The following is a 15,406-nucleotide window of genomic DNA, read 5'->3' on the forward strand; positions in this document are numbered from 1 at the left end:
CTGTGTCAGCAACCGAGCTGACCTGGGCCAGAGCCTTTCCCGACCTGGCTCCTCCCACCACCAGGCCCTACTTCCCTGGCCAGCTAGGCCTCACCTCCCAGGAGGCTTTCCCCCAGCTCCTGGCTTCAGGAAACACTCATGGGGTCTCAGGCAAGCCTCCTGCTATGCTGAGAACCTCTTGTGCTGACCTCTAGGGGCTCGGCAACCGCTGGGTCCCCACCTGCATGTCACCCGTTGAACATCTCATTTGTAGGTGCTGTGGCCCAGGGTGTGTTTCCGTGGCCTGTGTCCCTCTCACTGAGGGCCCTTATCTCCGTCTTCAAAACCCAGAGGCATTTTCCTCTGTCAAAACTGTCTGCAGCTTCGGGTGGGGGGTTTGTAAAAAGTCTGCACCTACCCCTATTTTAACTTCATCACCAATTAGGTAAATCTCCCTGGCGTCCTCAGAAGAAAAATTTTAATATCATCCTTAAAACCTTTAGAAATACCAGTGTGAGGGATCCCTGGGTGGCGCAGCGGTTTGGCGCCTGCCTTTGGCCCAGGGCGCGATCCTGGAGACCCGGGATCGAATCCCACGTCGGGCTCCCGGTGCATGGAGCCTGCTTCTCCCTCTGCCTATGTCTCTGCCTCTCTCTCTCTCTCTCTCTCTCTGTGACTATCACAAATAAATTTAAAAAAAAAATTAAAAAAAAAAAAAAAAAAGAAATACCAGTGTGATCATTATAACACATTATTCAGTTAGTTAAACATACTTCAAAAAATATCACAAAACCTGTCTTCATTGCAAGTGCATCTGCTGTTTCTTCAAATGATTAGCTGTCAGAGTCATCAATTCTCTAGTTTATTGTGTGTCTAAGGCTCTTTCTCCTCATTGAGGACACGCATGGAGCCAAGCAAAGTTACCGCATCCTGTAGGAATGGAGCTTTCAGTCCTTCTCTAACAATCCTAGGTATGCTGGACGACCCACCCCAAGAGTGTGAACAGGGACATGGGGATCACGTGGTGGCAACCCCAGGCATGCAGGTGGCCCACCGGGACCCCTGTGGCATCACAAGCATTGGGTCCCGCCCACATCTTCCCCCTCTGCTCTTTGTCACCCAGAGAGGCTGTAGCTCACTGTCCCACTGCTGTTGGCTCAGGCTGCTGCACTGCGACCAGTGGGAACCGGTACTGTAGGAAGCAAAAGCTGGGAAGCCTGAAACTGGGATCCCCTCTCAAGCTGTGTCCCTGAGAGCCTCATCCTCAACCTTTGGGCCCATCTACAAGGTTCCAGGCACAGACAGTGGGGAGCGGAGGTGCTGCGAGGGGACAGTGGGGTGCGGTGAGGGGTGGTCTTGAGGGGGCAGGGACAGAGAACGTAGGTTTGCTAAGAGGGCTCTACATAATGTGGGTTATTTATAGAGAACAAGGCAAAACTACAGAGTGATAAGGATAATGAGCTGATGTAGGGGGTTTTATGTTCTCCCTCGGGCCACATGAAATTTACCAAGCATAAAAAAATGGGAAATAAAAACAGAAAGGGAGTTGTCCCTTGCAAAGGACTGTTGTGAAATCAGCACCGCACATAGATGGGTTTGGTCCTGTGTGGGGTAGGCGTCATGCTGCAAACTCCTTCCTACTCCTTTCCATAAGCGACCCCCATGCCCCCCACCCCGCACAGGTCCTTCGGCGAGACATCTCATCCCCACTTTATTCCACCATCCAGAGGCCATTTCTGTCCTACCTTCCAGATTCTTCCTGAGACCCTATGTTACAGCCCCACTCTCGCAGCCTAGCCTTTCCCTAGGGATCTTTCATTTGTTGAAGGTGATCCAGGGTATTCTTTGGATAAAAGCCTCAGAAACCCAAACAATCTGTTAGACCATACTCCAGTCATAAAAAGCTTATATAATTTGGCAAAAGTGTTAGCACTCGAAACTCATAATGCTGTTGAGCAGTTTTGTGTGTGTGTGTGTGTGTGTGTGTGTGTGTATGTGTTATCGAGAAAGGAAGGGGGGGACGACTACTTACCATAAGCTGCAGGACCTCCCCTCCTAGTGATGTGATGTTCCTGGGTTACAATCCTGGCCATAGTTGTTCTTCTACAGACTTAGAGGGAAACACAACAGGTTGCTCTGATCTTGAAATGGACTGACATATGTGGTGATGGCTCCTAGGCCCCTGGCATGTAATCGCCACTCCTCTTTTGTGTTTGGTGCTATTATTCTGGGGAAACAAGGATACATGTAGGGCTCCTCACCTTCTCAGTGTTTGTCTTCTAGCCTAACCAAGAACAGGTACAGTTCAAGGTGTTTATGTTCTAGCTGACGTGGGGGCATACTCAAACACACACAGAACTTTGGTTTAGACGTGACATAATCCGGAAGTGCTGAGAAGTTAGGACCTCTTGGGGTTGAGGAGCAGCAGGAGAAAGGGAAGGTGCAGTGGGCACATTGGCTCCTGGTCCTGGGGTACAGCAGTCCTGAGGAGCAGTGGTTCATAGGACCTCTGGCTCCGTGACAGGCCTCATATTTGTTGCCCCTCCTTCCCTCATTCTATCCTGCCTCTCCGGAGTGCCTGCCCCAATGAAATGGTACCACATAATTATTTTTAATTTTTAATTTGACTTTTCGTTTTGAGATAATTATAGATTCATAAGTAATTGACAGAAATCATGCAGAGAGATCCTTTACCCTTCACTCTGCTTCCCCCGGTGATGACCTCATGCAGTATCTATAGTGCAAGATCACAACCATGATATTGACTTTGATACAGCCAAGACACAGCCCAAAATACTTCATGGTGCCCTCATGGAGGGACACTCCATTCCCGTCCTTCTTCGTCTTCCATTGGCGACTACTAATCTGCTCTCCATTTCTGTAATTTTATCATTTTAAGAATGTGATAGAAATGAGATTAAACTGTATGCAACCTATTGGGGTTGGTGTTTTTTACTTGTCATCATTCCTCGGAGGTTCACTCACATGGATAGCTTGCTCAGCGCCTCCCCATGGTACCATTAGTGCCACCACTGTGCACTTAACCCGTAACCTACCAAAGGACATCCACATTGTTTCCACCCTGCAATATTATGAATCAAGTAGTATGGTCACTTGTGTGAAAGTTTTATGCGAACAAAAATTTTCATTTCTCTGGAATAAATGCCCAGAGATGTGATTCCTGGTTTGTATAATGGAGTACAGGATGGTATGGCCATACCAGCTTACTTTCCCACCATCTTATGCTCTCATGACCAGAGGGATCCTGTTTCTCTGAAATCTCACCAGCACTTGCTATCATCACAGGTTTTTTTTTTTAATTTCAGACAATCTAATAGGTATATATTAGTTTGTGATATATTATTGTGGTTTTACTTTGTATGTCCCTAATGACGAATTGGCAAGAGATGTTGGATATCTTTTCATGTGCTTAGTTACTATCTGTGTATTTTTCTCAGTGAAGTCTCTATTTATATCTGCCCATTTTCCAGTTGTTTTGTTGTTATTTTTCATTTTGAGAGTTCTTTACATATTCTAGATATTAGCCCTTTATTGCTTATGTGGTTTGCAAATATTTTCTTCCACTTATGAGGCTTTTTGTCCCCCAGAGAGCCTTTTTGCAGAGCAAAAGTTTTTATGTAATTCTGATGAAGTCCATTTTGTCAATTTTTTTCTTCTATGGATCATGCTTCTGATATCAATTCTGGCCCAAACTCCCAAATTATTTCCTATTTTTAAAAATATTCATAGCTTTATATTTTATATGTAAGTCAGTGACCCATTTAGAGTTGATTTTTGTACAAAGTGTAAGGGTTAGGTCTATGACATTTTTTTTTTAATTTTTAAATATTTTGCCCATAGATAGATGTTCAACTGCTCTCAAACCATTTGTTAAAAAGGCTACCCTTCTTTCATTGAATTCTTTTGCACCTTGGTAAGGATAAAGTGGACAAATTTATGAGTCTGTTTTGGGGCTCCCCTTTCTATTTCATTACCCTCTATGTCAATCCCTCCACCAATACCATGCAATCTTGATCACTAGAGTTGTATAATATGTCTTGGAATATACGAGACTGATTTCTCCTGCTTTCTTCTTTTTCAAAGTTGTTTTAGCTTTTCTCATTCTTTTTCCTTCCATGTAAATTTCAGAATAATTCTATTTGTGTTTATAGAAAGAAAATGTGCTAGAATTTTGATAATAATTGCTTTAAAACTAGATACCAAATTAGGGGAGGATTGACACCTTTACTATGTCGTCTTCTAATCCTTCTAACTCATGAACATGATGTGTCTTCTTTTATTTAGATCTTGTCCTATTTCTTCCAATTGTATTTGATAGTTTCAGCATGCATGTCCTTTATGTTTTGTTATATTTACTCCTAAGAATTTCACAGTACTTTCAATATTTATAATTGTAATTTTAATTTGGTATCCATGTGTTGACTGCTGGTATTTAGAACCATAATTGGTTTTTGTAGATAAATCTTATATGCTGTGACCTCACGAATTTACTAATTACTTCTATTCTTGTTTTGTGAATTCTTGGTGGTTTTCTCCTTAGACAATCATATCTGCAAATAACAACACTTTATTCTTTGCTTTTCTTTAAAAAAAAAAAAGATTATTTGCTAATTTATTTGAGAGAGAGAGAAAGAAAGAGTGAGAGAGAGCCCCTGAATGTGGTGGTGGGGGAAGGCAGAGAAAGGGAGAAGCAGGTTCCCCACTGAGCAGAGAGCCTGACATGAGGCTCTATCCCAGTACCCAAGGATCATGAGCTGAGCCTAAGGATCAGACGCTTAAACAACTGGGCCATCCAGGTACCGGTATTTATTCTTTCCTAATCTGTATTCCTTTAATTTCCTTTTGTTGCCTTATTGTTTAGGCTACAACTTCAAGTATATGTTGAATAAAAGTTGTGGAATGGACATTCTTGTCTTGTACCACATAACAGAAAGTATTTAATCTTTCATCATTGAATATAATGTTAAGTGGAGCTTTCTCAGGTATTTTTGATCAAGGTGAAGAAGTTACTTCCAGCCTTAGTTTTCTTTTTCTTTTTTAAATTCAAATTCAATTTGCCAACATATAGTAGTACATCATTAGTTTCAGGTGCAGTGTCCAATAATTTGTCAGTTGTACTTAATTTTCTGAGAATTGTAAAGAAGTCACTTTCTGGATAGTGTTTTTGTCCAATTATTATTTACCCTAACTTCCCAAAGATTTACTCTGTGTTTTCCTCTAGGAGATTATTTTAGCCTTAATTTCATATTTAGTTGGTTTTATCTTCTATTTTGAGTTAACGTTTGCACATGATGCAAGGTTAAGAGCTGAATATCCTTCTTTTATATGTGGATATCTAGTTGTATCAGCATCATTTGCTGAAAAAACTCTTCTTTCTCCATCAAATTGTCTTTGAATTCTTGCTGAAAATCAATTATCCATAAATGTATGCATTTATTACATTCATTACATAAATGTATAAATTTATTTTTAGAGTTTCAATTAAATTAAAATTTCAATTAAATTTAAAAAAGACTTTCAATTCTATCCCATTGATTTATCTGTCTATCTTAACACCAACATCACACATTTTCCAATCCCTGACCACCGGATATCTTCCAATTTATTTAGGTATTCTATAATTTCTTTCAATGATTGTTTAGTTTTCAGGATACAAGTCTTGTACTTTTTATTCGAAAATGTATTTCTTAGAATTATTCCTAAGTGTTTTACTCTTTCTAATGCTTTATGCATTGAATTGTTTTCTTAATTTCGTTTTCAGATTGTTCATTGCCATGCAATACTGTCAAAATGGCAATACTCCCTAAAGTAATCTACAGATTTAATACCATTGCTATCAAAATCCCAGCTGTTTATTTTGCAGAAATAGAAAAGCTAATCCTAAACCCCATATGGAAAGCATATATTCTTGTCCTATTCCTAATGGTAGAAAGATTTTTCTTTCACTGTTAGACATTTCAAGACCTTTTTTTCCCCCCAAAGATGTCCTTTATTAGATCGGGGAAGTTCTCTTCTATATCTAATTCACCTAGTGTTTTTACCATTAAAATGTTGGTATTTCTCAAAAGATGTTTCTTTGTCTTTTAAGATATTTATGTTTTCTTTCTTTACCCTATGATATGTTGTTTTATTTTTATTGATGTTTATATCTTAAGCTAAGATTTATTCATGACATTAATAATACTAGATCATGTTGTTGGAATCTATGCTCCTGGATTCTGTCTGCCAGTATTTTATTGAGAATTTTTTGCATCTGTGTTCATAAAAGTTATTGATATGTATCTCTTTTCTTCTCAATTCTTCTGGTTTCTTTGTCTAATTAGCTGAATTGTGTTCTCTCCTCTTCTACATTTTGGAAGAGTTTTTGAAGGATGGTGGTATTCCTTAAGTGTTTGGTAAAACTCACCAGTGAGGTCATCTCACCTTGAATTTTCTTTGTTAAAAGTTCTTTAAACATTTTTTAAAATTACTGACTCAGGGATCCCTGGGTGGCGCAGTGGTTTGGCGCCTGCCTTTGGCCCAGGGCGTGATCCTGGAGACCCGGGATCGAATCCCACGTCGGGCTCCCGGTGCATGGAGCCTGCTTCTCCCTCTGCCTGTGTCTCTGCCTCTCTCTCTCTCTCTCTCTGTGACTATCATGAATAAATAAATAAAATCTTTAAAAAAAATTACTGACTCTATCTACTTATTACAGGCCTATTCACACTTTCTGTTTTTTATTGAGTCCAGCTTTGCAGTTTGTGTCTTCCTAGGAATTTGTTTATGTCCTCTACGGTTATCTAATATGGCAGCATACAGTTATTCATAATCTATTACGTTTTTTATTTCTGTAAATTTGGTAGTAATGGCTTCTCTTTTCCTCCATTTGCTTCATTAGTCTGTTTTTAAAAAATACCTTCTAAGGCAGCCGGGTGGCTCAGCGGTTAGCACAGGGCCTGATCCTGGAGACCCGGGATCAGGTCCCACATTGGGCTTCCTGCTTGGAGCCTGCTTCTCCCTCTGCCTCTGCCTCTGTCTCTGCCTGCCTCTCTCTCTCTCTCTCTCTCCTCTCTCTCACTGTGTGTGTGTCCTCGGGAAGAAATAAAATTATTAAAAAAATACCTTCTAGTGTAACACTTTGTTTCTCTTTTCATTAATTTTTCTTTGGAGTTAATTTCTTAGTGCTTGCCCTGGAGACTAAAATTAACATTTTAACTTATATCCATGAAATTTGAATGAACGTTAACATAATTTAGTACATAAGAACTTTGCTAGAGTTTGAGTGAAGTGTAAAATCCCTACCACAGTTCATAGCCCTTTATCCTTCCCATTTGTAGTGTAATTGTCTTAGGCATTTCCTATATTCTGTTATAATTCTTGCTTAAAGGTCCAAGGACAATTTGAAAAATCATTAAGAGTTCTAAAGGCTACCTTTGATCGATATTTCTGCTGTTACCATAGCTTTATCCTTTCCATATGCTCCAAGACTTCTTCTTTTATTATTTTCTGTTTAGAGACATTTCTTGTTTATGCTTTTAAAGTATGTCTTCTGGCAACAAATTGTATTAACTTTTCCTCTTTTGACACTGACATGATATCTGTTTCATTCCTACAGGGTATTTCTCCTGGATATGTCTCTGGATTGATAGTCTGTTCTTCAGTGCTTGAAAGAATTGTGTCAATACGTTATTATCTTCATGGTTTCTGTTGAGAAATGTATTGCCATTCAATATTTTCACCCTCCTATAAGTAAAAAGACTTTAGTTTTCATAAATTTGACTATGGTTTGCCTGGATGTCATTGGGATTAGTTTGGCTTCTTAAAACTATTAGCTTGTGTTTTTTGATAAATTTGAGAAAATTTCAACCACTATTTTTTTGTATATATTTTTTTCAGTTCCAACAATTTTCTCATCTTAATCCAGGACTCTGATGACACAAGTGTTAGATATTTTATATAGTCCCACTATTCCCTGAATCTCTGTTCAGTTTTTCTCCCTCAATCTATTTTTTTTTTCTTATTGGTCAAATTGGGTAATTCTATTGTTAAATGTCAAATTAACTGATTCTTTCCTTTGTCTCCATCATTCTGATGTTGACCAATGCATTGAGTTTTTGAGTGTCCTTTATTGTGTTTTTCAGTTTGAAATGTTCCATTTTTTTCTTCTTATCTTCTATTTCTTTGCTGAGTCTTTCTAATTTTTCATGCGTTTCAAGCATTTTCATTATTGCCTATTGAAGTATTTTAACAATGACTGCTTTCAAATCTTTTTCAGGTAATTCTAACACCTCTATTATCTCAGTGTTGTTATGTCACCTGTATGTCTCCATTCAAATGGACATTTTTTTTGTTTGTTTCTTGGCATGACAAGCGATTTTTAATTGAACCTAGATTTTGAATATTATGTAATGAGACTTTGTATCTTATTTAAACCATCTGTTTCTACTGGCTTATTGCTGCCATGTGGTGGTAGAAATTCAGGTTACCCCTTAATCTCAACTGACAAAGTAGGGAGGTGTGCTTGTTACTGGTGACTAAGAATTGGGATTCTGGGTCCCATGGTCTTCCACTGATATCAGTCTGGTTAAGAGAGGCTCCTCCTCATTACTGCTCCTCAGATGTCCTTAAATGACACCAGAGGCAGGAGGAGGGTTTCTTTAGCAGAGGCAGTGGTGACAGTCTTGAATTCTATGAGGTCTCTCCTAATATCACTCAACGGGGAGGAGGAAGGCACCTCATTACTGCCAGGTAGAAATGAAAGCCCATGTCCCCTATATGGTCTCCATTGAAGCTGATGCCAAACAGAGTTAAAAATGTCTGCCTCCTACCCAGTCTTTTCTACCACATCCCTGGAAGGGTATGTAGGAAGGATGAGGTACCGCAATATAGCATTGTAAGGGTGGAAATCAAGACTCCCTACTCAGCCTTTCCTGACATTGGGTAACATGGGACCACAGGTATTTTCTAGATGTTTGGCTGGATTAAGGTGGTTGTTTTCTACATTTTCTGTCATCTACATTATCCCTTCCCTGATCATTTAGCTAGAAAGAATAGACTTTTGTTGGGGCCATTTTGTTGTTGCTGCTGCTTATTCCCATTGCTGTTTCTGAGTTGCTGTCCTTGTCTCCAAATATGGAATATGAGATAGAAAGAAAATTCAGAGAACTCGACCTGGTGTTATTCCTCAAGTTATCTTACTGGTCTGGTTTTTTCTCTCAACAGTTCAGTATATTATACTTTTTAAAAGTTTTAAAAGTTTTATTCATACTTAACAGGAATAATAAGGAAAAGTACTTCTACTTCATCTTCCCAGGAGCCAAAGCTCTCAGTACCACATAATCTGTTGCCACATATTCTAGTGTGCCCAAATTTGACAATATTTATAATCAAATCCTCAGTATGAGTGTTAGGGTTCCACACTGCTACTAGTGATAATCCCTGCTATACTTTGGTCTCAGAATTCGAAGGCTTTTGTACTGGGATGAAGTAAAATTATACATTGAGAGCCTGGGACACGAATAATGATGATGCTTGGTTTATATGTGTGCAAGGATAAATATAAAAATGTGGTATCTGTTGACATTTATTGTGGCATTTGAAACCTTGCAAAAGGAAATAATAGGTATGCAGCCTTTAAATGCATGTAAAGATGAAACTATTTCTTCTCATTTATTTATCTTCTAAGCTGAATGAAAGGTGTAGTTCTTTCCATGAGAAGCAATCACCTAGTTGCTGAATACATTGCAGGATTTGGCTAGTATGTACCAGTAGGAAGTTGAGAACAATAATGGAAGTATTCTGAAAGGGTGCTTCAGAAGATTCTCTGAAGCTTATCTACTTCAATGGAGAATAGTCAATGAGGTGGAGATATTGGAGCTCCCTTGGTATAGCATTGAGGATGGACTCAGAAGACTCATGAATTCAAATAAACTAGAATACTTCTACCATGTAACTCCTGGGAATACATCTTCTGACTGTGTTCCTTGAATGGACAGGAGGAAATCTTTACTAAAGCAAGAAGGGATTCTGTAGTTAGAGGAGCATTGGAATATTTTGACAAGTCCAGCGAAGGAGGACCTCTGAAGACTAGTATTTATGGTGAAGAACTATGCAGCGATACTGTTTTCTAGAATGGAGATTCTTGGTTTCTGGAATGGGATAGGAGAAACCAGGCCTTAAGTGTTAGAAGAAATGTGATTATAATTACCATGATGCACAGAAAAGTGAAGTGTTAATCAGTATGTTTGACTCATAAGGATTCATGGCAATAAGTAACAGACTATCCTATATCTAGGGGCAAAATATAGAGATAGGGACATAGAGTACTGGCTGGTTTATATGATGATGATTCCAATCTGGGACTTCCTACATGGGGAGACATGTGAACAATGGGGCGCCCTTTGCAGTGTGATCTCCCTTTGATGAATGTTTTACACAAACCACATGCCACCAGTAAAATAAGGATTCCTGCAGGTGGTAGACATGGGCTGCATTCCTCCTTGGCTCCCCGTACAAGTTGGGCCTGCAGGCCTGGGGCTCTGGGCTTACTTACTGGCACTGCAAAAGCAGGGTCTTAGAGGTTCTAAAGAAGACACTGCTGTGGTGGTTTTCTTTCTTCTTCTATCTCTTCTTTCCTTCCTTTCTTCCTCTCCTTCCTTCCTTCCTGCCTTCCTCTTTTTCTTTTTTCTTGCCTATTCCTCCCTCTTTTCCTTCATTTTAAATCAAATGTCTCTTGGCAAATTCCAGAACCTAACAAGGAGAACATATTTCTCACTCTGATCTTTGGGGATAATTTGATTCCCTCAGTCTACTGCTACAAGTTACAAAGTTACTGTATGTTTTATTGCACCTTGCCATCCTTGATGACAAACAAATAAACTTTAATTTTGACAGAATGATTTGGTTTATTTTTGGATGCTAACAAATACCCATGATTAGAATTCTAGCCAGAGCTGGAGTTTTTAGGGTGTCTGGTCACCTGTCCCTGATATTTAGCAAGAGCCCAGTATGACTTCTCCCCAGTGCTGCCCCCAGAATTCTCAAGCCCTTTGACCCCATGGATCTATTTATGGGAATCCAAAACCTTCTGTTTCCTGGCCTCGGGGATCTCTACTTTTCTGTTATAAATGCTTCTCAAAAAAATTCAGGCCACTGTATTCACCCAGTGTACAATAAAAGGATCAATTGATTTTCTGTAATTCTTGTAGCTATGTGAGCATGTAGTTTGGTAAATGTGCTGAGTCTCATGGCAGTTATAAAAGGCCTTGATCATTTAACCCATCCATGACCCATCACTTTTATTGCCCCCTTGTCCTCTCCAAAGGAGTGATGTGTCAGACCTCAAAATCTAAGTACATATTCTCACAGTCATGACTTTGGATGCTGCTGAACTTCCTTTTCAGTCTAACTTTGTGTTTCTCTCTCTTTTTAAAAAGACTTATTTATCTATGATAGACAGAGAGAGAGAGAGAGGCAGAGACACAGGCAGAGGGAGAAGCAGGCTCCACGCTGGGAGCCCGACGTGGGACTCGATCCCGAGACTCCAGGATTGCACCCTGGGCCAAAGGCAGGTGCAAAACCGCTGAGCCACCCAGGGATTCCCCTAACTTTGTGTTTCTCAATCAGAAACCCTGCCTTGGCTAGAAGTCAGAGGGGCAGGTGGGTGCTGAAGGCATTGCCCTTACAGCAGGTACCTCGTCCCTAGCTGAGGAGGAGGAGACTGTCCCATCTCCTCTGAGATGAAAGAAATGTCATGGTTGAGAGATGGTTTCCGAGCAAACCCCAAGTGTCAACCTCAGTATCTTCTTGTCCAGGAACTAGAAAGCACTGAGAATAACACATCTCAAGCTTCACAAAGAACTTCCTCTAAGACATATGGAGGTAGGTTGGGAAAGGGGTGAAGAAAGAGAGAGAGGAAGGGGGAAAGAGAGGAAAGAGATGGAGTAGAAGGGACAGTAGACAGGGGAGGGAAAGACAGAGGGAAGTGAGGGAGAGAAGAGGGAGATGGGGAGGAAGGTAGAGAGAGGAGGAGGAAGAAGGAGGGAAGGCAAAAGTGAAGGAAAGGGCAGGGAAGGAGAGAAGGGAAAGAGAGAGAAGGGAGGGAGGGGAATGGAAGAGAGGAAGCAAGAGGAAGGATGAGGGAGGAGGGGAAGGGGAGATAGAAAGGAGAAGGGAGAAAGGGGACAATGAGGAAGAAAAAGGATGAGGAGGTCCTCATGGCGGCGGCTCCTTGGGCAGGCGTGGTGGTTATTGAGCTATGAGTCTGGTGAGTGTGCGCTGAGTCCCGACCCGGCCTCCGCATCCCCCCACCCCCCACCAGCCTCACACCCCTGATGCTGTGCGGGTTCTTAGCCCACCCCAGCCGGGACGATGATGAAGTGTTGCCTGAGCCAGTGCGTGCTCTGGAGTTTCTGGGACCAAGTGTTCACTGCCTTCTGGCAGCAGTACCCGAATCTCTATAGCAAACATGTCTTGATGGAAGACATAGTGCACTGGGAGGTGACCCCTGACCAGAAACTCCTGTCCCAGCATCTCCTGACCAAGACCAACAGTATGCCCTGCTGGGGGAGACAGACTGTTTCCTGCCAATGTTGCTCACTCGATGTATATCCTGGAGGATTCTATTGTGGACCCAAAGAACCAGACCATGACCACCTTCACCTGGAACATCAACCACGCCCAGCCGATGGTGGTGGAGGAACGATGTGTTTACTGTGTGAACTCTGATAACACTGGCTGGACCAAAATCCGCCAGGAAGCCTGGGTCTCCTCTAGCTTATTTCGTGTCTCCAGAGCTGTCCAGGAATTTGATCTTGCCTGATTCAAAATAAATGTGACCAAGACAATGAAGGCCTTCGAATATATCTTGGCCAAGCTGCAAGGTGAGGCCCCTTCCAAAACCCTTGTGAAGACAGCCAAGGAAGCCAAGGAGAAGGCAAAGGAGACGACAGCGCTGGCAACTACAGAGAAGGCCAACGACCTTGCCAGCAAGGCCGCCATGAAGCAGCAGCAGCACTTTGTGTAGCTAGCCCAGGCCCTGGTGCGGTAAGACACACAACCACCTGGCTCGATTCTCTCTGCCTTTCCCCCCTTGTACTTTATTATGAAAAGTCAACTTCCAGCCCTTTCTACTGTCTGGGTGGTGGGTTGGGGGTGGGTGTCCTGTTTGGCCTTCATGGTGTAGCAGGCACATTGTCCCCCTCTGAGCCGGGCCTGCCTGTTCCCATGTCAAGGAGCCAAGAGCAGGCACAGAGCGGTGGCCTGCTCAGGGTCACAGACTACATGCAGGTGTGGGGATGAAAAATGCTAGACTGTAAGCTCCGTGAAGGCAGGGCCCTTGGTCATGTTCTCTGCTGTGTTCCAAGTACCTGGAACATTATCTAGCACATACCAGGCACTCAATAAATATTTTTTGGATTCAAAAAAAAAAAAAAGAAAAAGTAGGAGAAGGAAGGAGAGGGAGGGGGAAAGAGATGCAGAGGGAAAGAAGAGGGAGAGAGTGAGGGAGAGGGAAAGGAAGGAATGAGCAGAGGAGGGGAGGAAGGAGGAAGGAAGAAGAGAAGTGAAGGAGAGCCAGTGGCATACAGGTGACCTCCAGCTTCCATAAGAATCTCATTCACAGGGGCCTAGGAACCTCTTCTGGGCATTTCTGTTAGGTAATAATGCTTCCCTGGCTAGGAGGAGAGGAAGCACATGCTGTGTGCCCAGGTTGTAGCCCAGATCACTTGGTGACAAGCCAACTGCATGCTGAGACTTTTCACGAAGCACTTCCTCTCTTCAGGTGAAGCAGGGTGAGCATTGCAGGGCAGCCCTAGGGGAGAGGAGATTGCCTGGAAGAATCTCCTATGTGCTGGGGTAGGGGAATCAGGCAGTGGCTAGCAGGAAGGACTGGCATCCTGCAGTAAGCACAGCTGCTCCATCGTGTCATCCTGTAGAGGAGGACAGATGCAGCCTTACAGGCCCCTCAGCCTATCAGGTTTGGCATCAAAGTTGGTCCACATTGACCGAATTTCTACTATGTGGAAGGCTCTAAGCTGGGCCCACAGAGCCCCTCAGGGTCTCATACCCCACAGTCATGGCACTGTTGAGGAACTTGTTCTCTAGAGGGCAAATTTTTGAATCTGAGTGAGGGAGAGTTGGAGACACCTCTTAGAGGAGGTGAGACTTGAGAGGAACAGGTAGTTGGTGAGCGGAGACATTTAGGAGCCAAGGAATGTTTGAGTGAGGCCTTTTGGGGGAGTAGAAGGCATGCTAAAGCAGTGGCAAGTTGTAGGATTTGTTTTAGGGGATGGGATTCTGTTTGTAATGTTACAATATCCTTGTTGAAATAAGCCCAGTTTTAAGGGAAAATCCTTGCTCATGGTGGTGAATGTGGTCAAGGAAAAAGAGAAGTCATGAATGAAAGAATTAAAACAAGGGTCACTCAACTGTGTCATGAGTGTTGAATGAGAAACCAAGAGCAGTGCATCTTCTACGGTGGCAATGACATTTCCTCCTGACTCTGACATTACCTTCATTTTCATTGCCATTTTCTTGAATTCTTTTTCATGACTGAGTTAACCTGGGCCAAGAGAAGTCCTGGGTGTTCTCAGGTGGCCAGTAAGGAGGCAGTAAGCTACTCCTGTCTTGGTCCCTGAGAGCAACAACCCCAAAACCAAGTGAAGAAGACTCTTCCAACCAAAAGCCTTCCAACAGAGAAGACTGATGTTTTGTGAAGGGTGGCAGGATCCCTCGGGGCGGCGCTCACCTCAGAGAGGAGCCACAGAAGCTGCACCATGGGTGTGACAGGTGTGGTCACAGTCCTCTATGCTAGTCACATCCCTTTCCTCTTGCATAGTGCATGTGTGCATGGGTGCATGTGTGACTGTGATCACAGGATTCCATCCCCAGATGGTAGCTTGTTCGCCAGGGAAATCAGTCCACAAAATGTAGTATGAGATGATCCTTTCTCCCCTCCTCAGTCTTCTCACACCCACTCTCTGATCTCAAAACTGTTGTTTTAGGGATAAGCCTTTAAAAAAATATGATCTTTAAAAGTCAGACTCAGTAAAGGAACTAGATTTCTCTCTTTCCTGAATGAGTCAGCTGAAGATTCCTGGGAAAAACTGTGCCATAGAACCCCAGACACCTAGAGGTCTGTGTGAGAGGCTAGACAAGTCGAGGGCAATGAAGTTTTCACGTTAAACTCAGTGAAGGAAATAATCACATACACAGTACCTTTAACATGCTTTCTCTTACTTTCCCATGAATAACTCACATCTCATGACCTGGCTTTATGAGCTGAGAACATCCTCAGGCTCTTGGACAGTTAGTGCTGGTACATGTAAGTTCATTCGTGTGTGTATGGGGGGGGGGACGTGCGTGTGCACCAGTCACATCCATGGCCAACATTCCAGAAAAAAATATATAATTTTTAACTCTCTGAAAC

At 42.2% G+C, this 15,406-nt stretch overlaps 1 pseudogene; it reads left to right on the forward strand.

Annotated features, from left to right (window-relative positions):
- Positions 1-12,348: 12,348 nt before the first annotated feature.
- On the forward strand, positions 12,349-13,411 carry LOC144322973 (PRELI domain-containing protein 1, mitochondrial pseudogene; annotated as a pseudogene).
- Positions 13,412-15,406: the final 1,995 nt, after the last annotated feature.

This window comes from Canis aureus, chromosome 11 (genome assembly GCF_053574225.1).
Source record: "Canis aureus isolate CA01 chromosome 11, VMU_Caureus_v.1.0, whole genome shotgun sequence".
Taxonomy (NCBI): Eukaryota; Metazoa; Chordata; class Mammalia; order Carnivora; family Canidae; genus Canis; species Canis aureus.